General features: G+C 36.9%; 1 protein-coding gene across 1 annotated transcript in view; it reads right to left on the bottom strand.

The window, feature by feature from the left end:
- The window catches only part of LOC106869736 (phosphatidylinositol 4-phosphate 3-kinase C2 domain-containing subunit alpha), a 173,789-nt gene extending 158,349 nt beyond the window's left edge, over nucleotides 1-15,440 (bottom strand). Inside the window, exons 1-2 of the mRNA XM_089354773.1 lie at nucleotides 15,273-15,440; nucleotides 15,061-15,119 (exon numbers count right to left, since the gene is read on the bottom strand). The gene's annotated coding sequence lies outside the window, so the exon portion shown is untranslated. The remainder of the gene's footprint in view (nucleotides 1-15,060; nucleotides 15,120-15,272) is intronic.
- Between the last annotated feature and the right edge of the window lie 529 nt (nucleotides 15,441-15,969).

The raw sequence follows: 15,969 nt of genomic DNA, 5'->3' as shown, positions 1-15,969 counted from the left end.
AAAGGCAGGTTAACTAGCAAGTTAATTTTTGTTTGTGGCAGATGTTCAGGTGCAATAAAGACTGCAGACAAACAGGAAACAACTTCTATCTCATTCCAGGGTGAAAAACTGGAGGTAGTCGATAGCTTCCGCTATCTGGGCGACCAAGTTAGTAGTGGGGGTGGGTGCGCTGAAAGTGTAGCTGCTAGAATAAGAATAGCCTGGGCAAAGTTTAGAGAGCTCTTACCCCTGCTGGCGACAAAGGGACTCTCACTCAGAGTAAAAGGCAGACTGTATGACGCATGCGTACGAACAACCATGCTACATGGCAGTGAAACATGGGCTGTAACTGCTGAGGACATACGTAAGCTCGCAAGGAATGAAGCCAGTATGCTCCGTTGGATGTGTAATGTCAATGTGAATACCCGTCAGAGTGTAAGTATCTTGAGAGAAAAGCTGAACATTAGAAGCATCAGTTGTGGCGTGCAAGAGAGACGATTGCGCTGGTATGGACATGTGGTGAGAATGGAGGAGGATAGCTGCGTGAAAAAGTGCCACACCCTAACAGTTGAGGGAACCCGTGGAAGAGGTAGGCCCAGGAAGACCTGGGCTGAGGTGGTGAGGCAAGACCTTCGTACATTGGGCCTCACCGAGGCGATGACTACGGACCGAGACCTTTGGAAATGGGCTGTGCGTGAGAAGACCCGGCAAGCCAAGTAAGATCGTTGCCAGTGCCCCTGGACTGGTTCTTGTGCGGGTGGCACATGAGATGCACCATTTTGAGCGTGGCCGTTGCCAGTACCGCCTGACTGGCTCCTGTAGGATTTTCGAGCGAGATCGTTGCCAGTGCCCCTGGACTGGCTTGTGCGGGTGGCACATAAAAGACACCATTTCGAGCGTGGCCGTTTTCGTGCGGGTGACACGTAAAAGCACCCACTACACTCTCTGAGTGGTTGGCGTTAGGAAGGGCATCCAGCTGTAGAAACTCTGCCAAATCAGACTGGAGCCTGGTGTTGCCATCCGGTTTCACCAGTCCTCAGTCAAATCGTCCAACCCATGCTAGCATGGAAAGCGGACGTTAAACGATGATGATGATGATGATGTGTGTGTATGTATATATATATATATATATATATATATATATATATATATATATATATGTTAGTCTTGGCTGAGTGGTTAGAATGTTTGCTTCTCAACCACATGGTTTGGGTTCAGTCCCACTGTACAGCACTTTGGACAAGTGTCTTCTGCTATAGCCTCAGGTCGACCAAAGTCTTGTGATTGAATTTAGTAGGCAGAAGTTACCGTTGTGAGTGCAAGTGCTTGTACCTCCTAACAGAAAGGAAGGATATATATATATATATATATATATATATATATATATATATATATGTAAATATATAAAAACAAAAGGATAAAGAGAGCAAAGGTAAGGTTGAAGAATTTTATGGATAGAGTCTTACAGCTGTTTCTGGGAAGATCCAGTACTTCCCTTCATCGGAGACAGAAAAAATAAAGTTATCTATTATTATATCCGTAGGCGGATATTTTTAGTATGAAGTGGTAAAGAGTGTGATGTGCTGAAAAAAGAGAGAACAGTACTTGAAGAGTACTTTCATTCCAGTGGTAAATATCCGTGTAGAAATTCATGCAGATTAATCCTTGTGTGAATAATCTGGAAATTCACACAAGGATTGAAATAAACACTAGTATAAATATACAATTCTGACACACATTTTACCATTGCAGTTATTTGGAACTTAGCATTCGGTGTTCTAAGTGCATTTGGTTTCCTAACTGCAATGGGTTCTTAGGGGAACACCATACTGCATTCTATTACAGACTGGACAATGATAATGTGGAACAGGAACTCGTACAGCAGGAGTCAGACATGTACACACAAGATATATAAATTATCATCATCATCATCGTTTAACGTCCGCTTTCCATGCTAGCATGGGTTGGACGATTTGACTGAGGACTGGTGAAACCGAATATATATATATATATATATATATATATATATATAAATGTATGTATGTGTCACTTGTGGTCATTACAATGTTTCTTACATTATGTTTAGATCATTCTGAGATATGTGCACCACATCCAGTGAGGTGACGAGATGGGGAGAAACACTTGAATATTCAATTGCTTTCCTGTTTCAGACTTGGTAAATTTAACCAGCTTCTTGTATACACAAAGATTACAATGGCGGTGGAGCACTAATGAAGAGAATTCTAAAAGAACATATATGTTTTGAGCCCCTTTCAACTAATATAAAGAGAGTCACAGCTGGCTTGTTTGATAGGGTGTCTCTGATTATCAGTTGGAAGGTGGTGGTGGTGGTGGTGTGGTGGTGGTGGTGGTGTGGTGGTGGTAGTGGAGGAGGTGCTGGTGGCGGAGGTACTGGTGGTTGTAGTAGAGTTTGTATTTTGTTACTACTGCTTCCTGTATCCATGGTCCACAAAATTTAATCTTGCTGACTCAGTCCAGTTAAGCTGTAAATATTAAATAATACTACTAGGCTGTATGTAGATAGATACAGCTCACTGCTGTAAGAAGGTTGGAGCCATGCTTTAATTTTGTAAGTATTAATAACATTAGCTTGGCTGAGAGGAATTTCAAACTGCCACCATGTTTCATCAAGTGCAGCACCACCACCACCATCACCACCATTGAGTAAACAAAGTAATGAATAAACATGGTCTTAACTAAGTAAAATAATAGGTCAAAAACTAGTAAGATGATGTGATTTAGGTGACATCAGATGTGATTTTAGGACTGAGCTGCCACCACCACCACAGCCATCACTCCCACCGCCACCACTGTTTTGATGTTCACATTTATCAACTAGCATGAAAGAAACTGTAGTATACTCTTTTACTTGTTTCAGTCATTTGACTGCGGCCATGCTGGAGCACCGCCTTTTGTAGGGCAAATCGACCCCAGGACTTATTCTTTGGAAGCCTAGTACTTATTCTATCGGTCTCTTTTGCCGAACCGCTAAGTTACGGGGACATAAACACACCAGCATCGGTTGTCAAGCGATGTTGGGGGGACAAGCACAAACACACAAACGTATATATATATATATATATATATATATATATATATATATATATATAAAAATAAATATATATACATATTTATGATGGGCTTCTTTCAGTTTCTGTCTACCAAATCCATTCACAAAGCTTTGGTCGGCCTCAGGCTATAGGAGAAGACACTTGCCCAAGGAGCCACGCAGTGGGAATGAACCCGGAACCATATGGTTGGTAAGCAAGCTACTTACCAGACAGCCACTCCAACAGCTATAGTATATTAATTTTTGGATCTCATTGGTTTGGCTGCCAGCTTTTCAAAAATTAAAGTTTACTGAAAATTTAAAAATTTGGCACAATAATACACTTGCCCAAACTGAATTGCTGGAGTTATTTCATTTTTTCCATGTTTTTAAAAAATTATAGAGGTTTAAAGTTTGAAAATTTTCACTCAGTCAGGAAACAGAATTTGGAAGTTGTCATTTAGTGTGACTGCACATTTTGTCATCAACATCCGAAAAATAGCATGTGTTACTCTTTTACTTGTTTCAGTCATTTGACTGTGGCCATGCTGGAGCACCGCCTTTAGTCGCGCAAATCAACCCCAGGACTTATTCTTTGTAAGCCTAGTACTTATTCTATCGGTCTCTTCTGCTGAACTGCTAATTTACGGGGACGTAAACACACCAGCATCAGTTGTCAAGCGATGTTGTGGGGACAAACAAAGACACACAAACATACACACACACACACACATATATATATATATATATATATATATACGATGGGCTTCTTTCAGGTTCCATCTACCAAATCCACTCAGAAGACTTTGGTCGGCTCGAGGCTATAGTAGAAGACACTTGCCAAGGTGCCACACAGTCGGACTCAACCCGGAACCATGTGGTTGGTAAGCAAGCTACTTACCACACAGCCACTCCTAGTGAACAAAATATGCTTAAAAAGAACAAACATTTAACTTCCGGTTTTAATTTCAGAAATATCCTCCTCTGTTTTCAATGTTTCCATAATAGAAGTGAAGTTACTGGAGCTTGCTGCCATAATCACACAGAACACAGCGTCAAATTTGTCAACATGTGCTTCCTTGCAGATAAAAGACTTTTCAAAGACTGCTTGGAGTTGCTTGTTACTATGGCAGCCGGCATATTGAAAGACAAAAGAGTTCTCATGTTCTGCTTCTTACCATCGAAACAGGCATGAATGTGTCTGTGGTTTATGATTGGCTAAAAATTACCAAAATTTTCAAAACTTTAATAGCTAATAACTCATTATTTATTGATTTATAGAGAAAATTACTTTCATGTCATTAATTAGCCTATAAAAGTGTATCATTACACTGAATATGAAATCAATTTGAGCAGAATTGATGCTGGCAGCCAAACTAATAAGATCCTAATTTTCTTCTTCTTTTGATCTAGTGCCATCTCATTGGTGAGGCTCAACATTTTCAAATACAGAATGGGATGAATGGGAGTATCTGTTTGGGATGCTGGTGGTTTGGTATAACTGACTAGATATTGAATCTGTTTTGGTCACAGTACGTTTTGGGACTAGAGGCAAACAGACATGCATGCTCACACAGATATAATTGTATACATAATGCACAGAAAGAGACAGATAGAGAGAGAGAGATCAAAATTTATTGATTGAACATGATTAGTATAAACACTTTTCCTCCCCTTTTACTCGTAGAGAGATATATGCTTGCAGACATGGGTATGTGGTAAGAGGCTTGCTTCCCAACCACATGGCTCCGGGTTCAGTCCCACTACGTGGTACCTTGGCTAAGTGTTTTCTACTATAGGTGTTTTCTACTATAATTTCAGGTTGACCAAAGCTTTGTGAGTGGATTTAGTGGATGGAAACTAAAAGAAGCCCATTGTATATATATATATATATATATATATATATATACAATGTGTGTCCTCATCCCCCCAGCATCGCTTGACAACCGATGTTGGTGTGCTTATGTCCCTGTAAGTTAACGGTTCGGCAAAAGAAACTGATAGAATAAGTACTAGGCTTACAAAGAATAAGTCCTGGGGTCGATTTCTTCTACTAAAACCCTTTAAGGATGTGCTCCAGCATGGCCGCAGTCAAATGACGGGAACAAATGACACACACATGATGGGCTTCTTTCAGTTTCTGTCTACCAAATCTACTCACAAGGCTTTGGTCAACCTGAAATTATAGTAGAAGACACTTGCCCAAGGTGCCACATGGTGGGATTGAATCCTGGACAATCTATCTATTTATATATTGTAACTATAATCATAAGGTTTCACTGTATATATTGACTATACAAAATAGTCTAACATCGGGCCGTATAAACTCATGATGTAAAAAAAAAAAATTAGCACTGGCACTAATATCCATTTTCCTTTCTACCTTATATTGACAAAATTTTCACTTATCCCTGTTTTTGAATTTATGCAGAATACGTGTGTGTGTGTGTGTGTATATATATATATATATATATATATATATATACATATATATATATATATATATACACACACATATATGCATATCTATATACACATCTATCTAGCTATATATATATATATATATATATATATATAAACAAATAGTAAATGAGTATATGCATATATACGTACAGGTATGTGCATACCGACATCCACCTGTATGTATAGGTGCATATCTGGGTACAGGACATTGCAAACAAAACGTAGACGAGAAAACACGCAAGCCACATAGAGAACATTTTACTTCATCAGCTACCCCCGTTTTAACACCGGCGTTTCGAAGAGCTGGGCAGGACGCATCGTTAAAACGGCTCTTCCCATGGACCGCAAATTAAATTTGTATACACAAATTAAATCTTGCCATGGAGGAATGTGATGGCGGACAAAAAACAAGACAGGAAAACAAACAGAAAAGGCTTTACGGCCATATATATATATATATATATATATATATATATATATATATATATATATATATATACACACATACATACATGTATATACAAGGTGTGTAAGATATTTGAGGACAGATTTATGTTTATAAAAAAAACAGATATATAATAACAGATAATAACCTTATTTATCAGAAAATGCTATGAGGATAAAAAGAAACCTTCTTTTCTATAATGTTATTCAATAAAGCCACCTTCAGCTTCAACAACTGCTTCTGGACGAGATCTAAATCATTTACATGCTTGAATCAAGTGGTCCTGGTTCATTTTGGACATTACTCTGACTATGGCAGCTTTCAAAGAATCCTTGGTGTTATGGGCATGTTCATCGACCTCTCTCTCTCAAAAAAGCTCCACATGTAATAGTCCAATGGACTGAGATCTGGGGAATTAGGAAGCCAAATGTTAGGGGTTATGTGATCATGAAAATTTTCAGCCATCCATTCCTGTGTTACTAGAGCCTTGTGTGATAGTACAGAGTCTTACTGAAACACATCTGGCCTTCCATTGTATACACTGTCTACCCAGGGCTTAACAATTATTTCCAGGACCTCAATGTAGGTGGCAGAGTTAACTCTAAAGCCTTGTGGAAAGAAGTAAGGAGACATCACATGTCCTTCATTACTGACAACCCTTAAAACCATGACAGTTGCAGGAAATTTTGTATGTATAACACTTGGAACTTCAGAAGGGTCTGCACATAACCATCTGTCATTTCTTCTGTTAACTTTTTGATTTTGGTCTAAGTTTTTCTCGTTTGAGAAAAACCAAATCAAATCTTCTGCTGGATTTTTCAGTTTGTTTAAGAGCCTTTTAGATCTGATGTAGTGATTTTCTTTTGCTTCTTCTGACATAAATTGACCTTTCCTCATCATATAACACTTATAGCTGATATCTTTGTGGATAACATTTCTGACTGTTCCTTCTGACACATGGAGATATTTTAAAAATTGACATCATGGGATTGTAATCAATAGTCTGTTGAACTTGCTAGATAAATTCAGGTGTTCTGATGATTTCAGAGCATTTAGAATGCATTTTGCGCTTTGATACTGGTGATACGTTTCCATCTTCAGTCTCTAGCTCCTTACAAAGTTTGTAGACAAAAGATCTGGCAACTTTTAAAACTAGAGATACTTTTAAATCGTTATGCTCCACCTTTATAACCAAAATAACAGCATGCCTCTTCATTTCTTGAGTAAGTGGAGGGTCTGCCATTATTATTTTCTGAAACAAAGATTATACAGAGTTAGCAAAATATGCAGCAATGGCCCCCAAAAATGTCCTCAAATACCTTATGCACCCTGTGTGTATATATATATATATATATATATATATATATAAAGGTTATGAAGGGTAATAGAGATGGTCCATATTAGTCTAGCCTCTACCCTTTGACCTGTCTTGTATGGAAGGCCCTATGAGGAGCTTGCACTTTGCTAGTATAGCTCTCAGGGTCACGAGGTACACAAGCTACTACACTGCGACAAAGATTGAACTTTGTGTTGGCATTCCTTGCATTTTCTATATTATCCAAAAATTTCAATTAATTGAGCTTACTGGAGTTATTTCCCTCACTAGTTTTTTTTTAAAGATTTTTTTTTAAGGTGCAGGCATGACTGTGGTAAAAAAGTTTGCTTCCCAGCAATATGGTTCTGGACTCAGTCCCAATTTGTAGCACCTTCCTTCAGCAAGTGTCTTCAACACTTATCTGAGTGGATCAAACCCTTGTGAGTGGATTTGGTAGCTGGAAGCTGAAAGAAGCCCATATGTGTGCATAAGTGTGTGGGTGTGTATGTAAACATGTACATGTGTGTGGATGTGAGTATGTTTGTGTCTTCTTGTCTTGACATGGAGTGATAGTTGTAAAAGAGTGTCACTGGTATACAAGCAGTGTAATTCATTTCAAGTGTTCTGCAAGAGCATGTCTGGCCATGAGGGAAATATTACCTTATTTGGAAGAAGAGGAGGGTTGACAACAGGAAGGGCATCTGACCATAGAAAAATCTTTCTCAAATAAACCCTGTCCGACCCATACATGCATGAGAAAGTTGATGTTAAATGAAGATGATTTATAAGCATTCATTATGGAATTTTTTAATCTACTAATTGTGCAGATAGCCTCATCAAGTGACTTTTTTCTTTTTCTAACTTGTATAATTGCAAACAAAATTGAAACATATTCACCCAGTTCAAGCAATGAAATAAATACTGTTTGAAAATAAAGCAACACTCAAAAACAACAGTAAATGTACTGTATACAAAAATATACCATTTAACACCATTCCAAAATTAAACCTATTTCACATTCGTAGCATTTAAATTAACAATGAACACAATATACAGACTGAAATTTAACTGAAGTGAGGAAGTGGCCATTTGTAAACTTCTTATGAGAAATATGACAAATTCTCTCTCTGACATTCTTAGTAACATCCATGGATCACACACACAAACACTTACTCTTTTACTTGTTTCAGTCATTTGACTGCGGCCATGCTGGAGCACCGCCTTTAGTCGAGCAAATTGACCCCAGGACTTATTCTTTGGAAGCCTAGTACTTATTCTATCGGTCTCTTTTGCCGAACCGTTAAGTTACGGGGACGTAAACACGCCAGCATCGGTTGTCAAGTGATGTTGTGGGGACAAACACAGACACACAAACATATACAAACACATACATATATATATATATATATATATATATATATATATGACGGGCTTCTTTCAGTTTCCGTCTACCAAATCCACTCACAAGGCTTTGGTCGGCCCGAGGCTATAGTAGAAGACACTTGCCCAAGGTGCCATACAGTGGCACTGAACCCAGAACCATGTGGTTGGTAAGCAAGCTACTTACCACACAGCCACTCTTAGTCACTGATTTTTGTTTAACCCTAGGTTCAACCTTTATCAAGCAGATATACTGGTGCAGAAGTGGTTGTATGGTTAAGAAGCTAGTTTCCCAGCCATGAAGTCTTGGGTTCAGTTCTGGTGCATTACACAGAGAGTTCACTGAAAGAAACTTCTTTGTGTGTGTACGTGTGTATGATGGCCACCCACTCGTGACTGAGGAAGGCCGTTGCTGACCTTCAGGAACATTGTACGCTCCAGGATTAACTTATATTTTGCATTTGCACTTCCATTGGTGGCTAATGAGCCCTGCTCTTGACAAGCTTACACGACTACAAACATTGCAAACCAAGCTTTCCCCATTCATTATGCTAGTAGTGCACTTTCGAGCACACATATATATACACACACACACACACACGTGTTTTTTTATGATTCTTATTTCTTTATTGCCCACAAAGGGCTAAACATAGAGGGGACAAACAAGGAGAGACAAAGGGATTAAGTTGATTACATCAACCCCCAATGAGTAAATGGTACTTAATTTATCGACCCCAAAAGGATGAAAGGTTTGTTTATGATTTTGCCAGCTTGTTGCCTTACAAATAATAATAATCCTTTCTGTTATAGGCACAAGGCCTGAAATTTTGGGGGAGAGGTTGGGCCGATCACATCGAGCTCAGTGCTCAGCCGGTACTTATTTTATCAACCCCCAAAGGATGAAAGACAAAGTCGGCATTGGTAAAATTTGAATTCAGAACATGAAGACAGATGAAATGCTGCAGAGCATTTTGCCCAATGTGCTAATAATTCTACCAGTTTGCCACCTTATAATAATAATAATAACAATAATAATAATAATAATGCCCGGATGCAGTACCAGGCAGTGGCTCTCATGGCTTCTGATCTTAACTGATTGGAAGTGTTATCATGTACATTGTTTTGTCTTGGTATAAAAGGTGGGCTACAGCAAATATTCTGCCCAATACCACAGATTTGCTTGTCAGTTGCTTGACCTTAACCAGTTGAGCATGTCCCTTGGTGGCTGATGATATGTGCATCTCTGATCAGGAGCAGAAGTAGTGGGGGAGCATCATAGTCATGTGTTGAGAGGAATTCTTTGGGGTTTGGATAATTCACCTTTGGAAACATGGGCGTTTCGTTCAACATCCTTAAACAACCTTTATTCAAGGACCTTTTGAGCGGGATGGGCTACTTGACCTGAAGAAAATTCTAACTGGGCCCCACCTGCGAGGTCATGTGCTGTTTATCTTGATATGAGATCACTATATCGCGCACATATGGTTGTGATACATGTGCCTGGTGTACCCTTATCAGACGGGTAGTCATGATGGGTATACCGGGCTTCGTATATTTTACCCCAGTGTCACTTAGATGGCATGCCCTGCTCTCTCACTCAATAATAATAGTTTCTTACACAGATTTTAAAAGGTGAATGAATAAGAGTCGTAATGTATTATTCACATGAGCAGTCCCATAGTTGTTAAGACTTCCTCATTGTTCCAAACAAAATCGATTTCTATTACAAGCACAAAGGCGTATATTTTGTGGAAGTGGTTACTGTCGATTGAATCAACAAACACGAAAGGGACGAAAATGAATGTCAACATAAGCGAGATTTGAATGTAGAAACTAGAACGAAGAAACTTGAGTACAAACAAAAATCCTTGTGTCAACCATGATAGCTCTTATTTCAAACAGCTGCAAATTTGTGAGTGGAGTTATGTGGAAAAGAAACAGACAAATATTTATGGTTGTAAAATGAAAAAAAAACAATATTTCAAAAGTTTACAATATCATGACCTGCAATTAAAATGGGCAGAATTCTGGTTTAAGGACCCCATGTAACCCCTCATAGCCTTTTGTATTTTTTGGAATTTTTGGAAATTTTTTGCGAATTTGTGTACTACACACAGGATTCATATGATTATGAAAAATAAGCAACCTTTTTTTTGGGGGGGGGGGGGGGGTTTAACCCCCCCCCCCCCCAAATCCTAAATGTTCTACTCTTTTTCAATTAAAAAAATATAATCAGTCTAAAATATGGAGTCTGAATTAAATTCCAGCAAGAAATCACTCTTGGGTGTATCATCATTACATAAAATGTGTTCATGAAGATAAACATATTGAAAAACATCAATACATGTCAAAATGACAAAGAAATATGGAAGGTATCAGGTGGTCGTGAGATGTGCTAAAAGCAACAACTAAATCGCCCTTAAAGTACACAATTTTTTTTTCATAATCGTATGAATTCCCGTGTGTAGAACATACAATCGCAAAAAAAAAAACTTCAGAAAATTCCAAAACACAAAAAGTTACGATTGTTTATATGGGAAACTTATACCCACAATTCCACCTAAAAATGAATATTAAAAATTAGGAGTACGCTAAAGCCCAAGAGACCCAGACTGAGAAAGTGGGGGAGCAGACACCATTAAGACTCCCCTCTCCGTGAGCTGAAAGTAGGGGAACGCTGTACCCTTGCGTATCCACCCCTATTTCCATCATTGCTAATGACAATAATGCCGTCGCTTAAAAGCAGTATTAAGACATTTTTTTCTTTCTTTCATATATAATATATAAAGAGACGTTGCAGTTTGCTTAAAGTCTGAACATGAGGCACTGGCCAAAATACCCTGTTCGTGATTTTAGGTATCAGATTACAGTAGGAAGAAGAATATGCCGTCATCCCCAGACTAACTAGCGAGCCACTTTGCTCTGCTGTTCCCCCGAAAATCCTTCAACATGAATGACTAGCGTAGCGATGGTAGTAGTAACAGAGAATTTAGTCAACATTTTTTTTTTGTTCCGTCAAAACAAAACGTCAAAACAAGCTGACAATTTCTCAATATTAAGAGTGAAGCATGTTAGAAATAAACAAATCTATACAAAACATTAAAAAACAAACAAATGCTTTTTTTTTTTCTTTATATCCAATTAATATCTATATTTTGCTATTCATCTAGTAACTATTTTTATTTAATATCATTCATCTCTTCCAGTCATTGGACTGCGGTCATGCTGGGGCACCACCAAGAGTTTAATCGAACAAAAAAACCCTAGCACTTTTTTTAATGAAAAAAAAAAAAAAGTCTTGTACCTATTCCATCTGTCTCTTAAGCTGAACCGCTAGTTTACGGGGATGTAAACAGACCAACACCAGTTGTCAAGCGGTGGTGGTGGACAAACACACATACACACATATATGAAAGACTTTCCAACTATCAAATTCCACTTAAAAGATTTCGGTCGGTTCGAAGCTATAGTAGACAACAGTTGCTCAAAGTGCCATGCAGTGGGACTGAACCCAAAACCATGTGGTTTGGTAAGCAAACTTCTCACTGCACAATCACACTCTCACATTAGAAGTCTTCCAGATGGCACTAAAAATTTTAAAAAGGGAAAATAAAAAGAAGTAAAACTGCCTCTAAAAAGTAGTAAATTATATTATAAAATAGATGACAGTTGCTTTAAAGATTGGTTGTTATATTACAGAGTGAAAGAGGAAATGAAGCCAAGTCGACAAAGAACAGCTGTTCTATATCGAAATGACTAAAACTTACTGATAACCTAATTGATATTGTTTCTAACGATTCAGAGGTTTATTAAAGAGAAAAATTAGCGAAATAATCTCAATATGCAATGAAAATAATTTTTTTTTTTCTTTTTAGCGCTTAAAACTTGTTAGAAATTTTCAAATAACCCGAAATACAATAATAGTTATGTACGAAACTGATTGTGAAAAATAAATATAGAAGTTGATTTAATGAAATTTCTAACTTGCTAAAACAACTAGGCAATTTCGAAAGTTGTTTGTGTGTGTGTATAAAGGTTACCACTGGTTTCATGTTAAGTCTTGATATATAAATTTTATGCACCAGTATCGTTCAGCCCCAGGTCAGCTTTGATCGATAGACCTATGGATCAATCAAAGGCGAAGGCATTTCAGCCACAACCATCCTGTCTTTTTCTTGTATGTAAAGAACCCAGAATTACAGTATTCAAGTGTGTCTTTTAAATTTTTTAAGACGATAAAGTATGATTTGATGTAAATTTGGCTGCTATTGCTAGCAGATCAACCGACCACAATGAGGGTTTTTCTCTTGTGGCGATGTGTATACATACATGTATGTGTGTGTGTGGGTGTGTGCGTATATATGTGTACGTGTGTGTGTGTGCACCTAATGAATGTAGCGTACCAGACATACAGCCACTGACTTAAGTTTAAAACAAAGACAAGAACGAACAGGAAGTAGCTGAGATAAAGTTAAGAACAAAAAAGGAAATATAAAAACACCATGCAGGGAGATGGAAGGAGAAAGAAAGAAAGACATTGTGAATAAACAATTTAAGTATTATCTGGTTCTTTTTTTAACTACCATTGAAACAAACCAGCGTGTTTGCTCCCAACTTCCATAAAAGAAATACAGCCTAGTTTCTTTCAAAATACATCCTCCGGTCTTAATTTAGAAAAACATTGTGGCTTTATTTAGTGCTACAAACAACCCACTAAATAAAAAGACGGTGTGTCAATTGGTTTAGAAGATGATTAATTAAAACAACTGTCAGTGATTTTAACAACAAAGTTTAAGTGAAAAAGAAGAAGCTAAGTGGGAGGTTTGTTGTAGTGAAGATCTCAGTTCGTCATCGACATCAAAGAATATTTACATTGATTTTTGGTCTCGACAAAGTAAAGTAGACAAGAAAAAGAATATTAAACGAACTTCTGAACAGCTAATAATGGATAGTTTGAACTTCATGTGCAAAAGTACACAAATGCATATTTTTAAGTGTATTAAATAATTTAACGAAACATGTCTTAAAGAAACAATTATTTGGCCTATATACATGTGTGTGTGTGTGTGTGATCTAGCACAGCAAACAGGATAAATGTAACTATGTGTGTGTGTATATATATATATATATATATATATATATATATATATATATATATATATATATATACACACACACATAGTTTAGTTCTAAAATTTTCTTTGCTACCCTATAATTTATTAATATATATATATATATATATATATATATATATATGTATATACTTTTGGAATTTTTAATAGGGGGTAGAAGTTACAAAATAAGGCAAGGGTCGGGATTTTCGAGCATGGCACTTACCAAAGTCAGTGTGTGTGTGTGTTTGCGTGCTTGTATAAGTGTGTATGTGTATCTATATGTATATTGTGTGTGCGTTCGCGTGTCTGTATGGGTGTGTATGTGTCTCTACACGTATATTGTGTGTGTGTGTGTGTGTGTGTGAAAAAGGTCTGGGCATACATTTACAACACACGATACATCAATATCTATCTCTCTATCTATATACACACGTGAATAAATAAATAAATATTTACTAAGAAAAGAACCTCATGTTCAAAAGTAACAAACTTAATTCCTAGCTGGATGAGTACAATATTTTAAGGGGGAATATATATATATATATATATATATATATAATACAAAGAATATATATACATGTATACACACATATATGTACATACTTACATCTACATGTGTATATACATGCATATCAGGGTACAGGACGTTAGAACAATAAACTACAGACAACGGAACGAACACATAGGAAAACGGAAAGCCACTTGGAATATCCCTTCATCAGCTGTCTCTATTCTATCTAGACGTTTCGAAGACATATATATATGCCAGCAATAACAATTGACCTCTAGTATGATGAACCCTTTAAATGGGTATATAATCAACTAAAATGCTCTGAACATGCAAACAACACGAAAAGGTATGTATACACACACACACACACATATATATATATATATGTATATATATATATATATATATATATATATATATATGTATGCAAAGAAGACTAAACGTGATAGTCGTAACTTTTCTATACCACAACTTTGTAAATAAATACACCGAAAGCTCCAAATAATTCATAAAACAAACATAAAGATAAAATATAACCAAACAAGCCAAATAATAATAAAGATGATGATTTCTTGTATTTGCCAGAGGGGCATCTCTTGGGGGTGGGGGACATTACAAGGACAGTGATGATAATGATGATTTTAATAATGAAGTTATAATCATTTAATAACACTCGTAAATAAATATATTTCAAAGCCATTCATTATATATTTAAGTGTTGTTGACGTGAAGAAAGAAGAAATAACTAAACGATAGCAAAATAAATAACAGCCATTTACTTACTGAAATCTCAGATGTGAAAAGTGATTTGCTTCTAGCATGGTTGTTACCGTGCCGTGTCTCTGTGGAGAAAGAGAGAGAAAGTTTATGTTTGTTGTTGGGTCGAAACAACGAAACAGCTCTCATATATGTACACACACTTATGAATTAACTCCATCGTTGACTCCAAAAGAGGGTAAGCTGTCTAAAAAAAAAAGAAAAACACGTAGTTTTACCTTTCAGCTTATCTAAGTAAAACATATATATATTGTATATATATTTATATATATACAAGAGCCATACGTTGAGCTCAGTGTAATTAAATAAGTGACTAGTAAGTAGTCACTAGTGAGTAAGTGGTGTATTGCGGTCTCCTCATACTACTCTATACAAGAAAATAGTGTGGGCTTTTTTTAGTTGCGTTTTATTATTATTATTTATTATTATTATTGTTGTTGTTGTGACTGCAGTGTGTTTGTGCAAATTGTGAATCTGAGTAAACTGTACCCGCATGTTTTAATGAGATTGGAGAATGCGAATGAAAGAAATTATGTCTTGATTGATATTATTATTATATTATTATTATTATTATTATTATTATTTATTTATTTATTTTGATGCTTTCGTAATGGGAAGTGATCGATAAAAAGCTTTATTATGAGGGCGATGAAAGACGGCGAACTGGCACAATCGTTATAGCTCACGACGGACAAAATGCTTAGCGACATTTCGTCCGGCTCTTTACGTTTTGGATTCAAATGCCGCCGAGTCGACTTTCCCTTTCAGCCTTTCGGGGTCGATGAAATAAATAAATCCGAGCACTAGGGGTCGATGCAATCGAGTAACCTCCACTCCCAAAATTTCAGCCCTTGTGTCTAAATCAAAAAGAATTATTTGAGCGTCGGACAAAACTGCCTTGTCTTATTGCTGCCG

Source organism: Octopus bimaculoides, chromosome 7, assembly GCF_046866305.1.
Source record: "Octopus bimaculoides isolate indiv1 chromosome 7, ASM4686630v1, whole genome shotgun sequence".
NCBI classification, from domain to species: Eukaryota; Metazoa; Mollusca; class Cephalopoda; order Octopoda; family Octopodidae; genus Octopus; species Octopus bimaculoides.
This window is presented reverse-complemented; position numbering and strand designations above follow the sequence as displayed.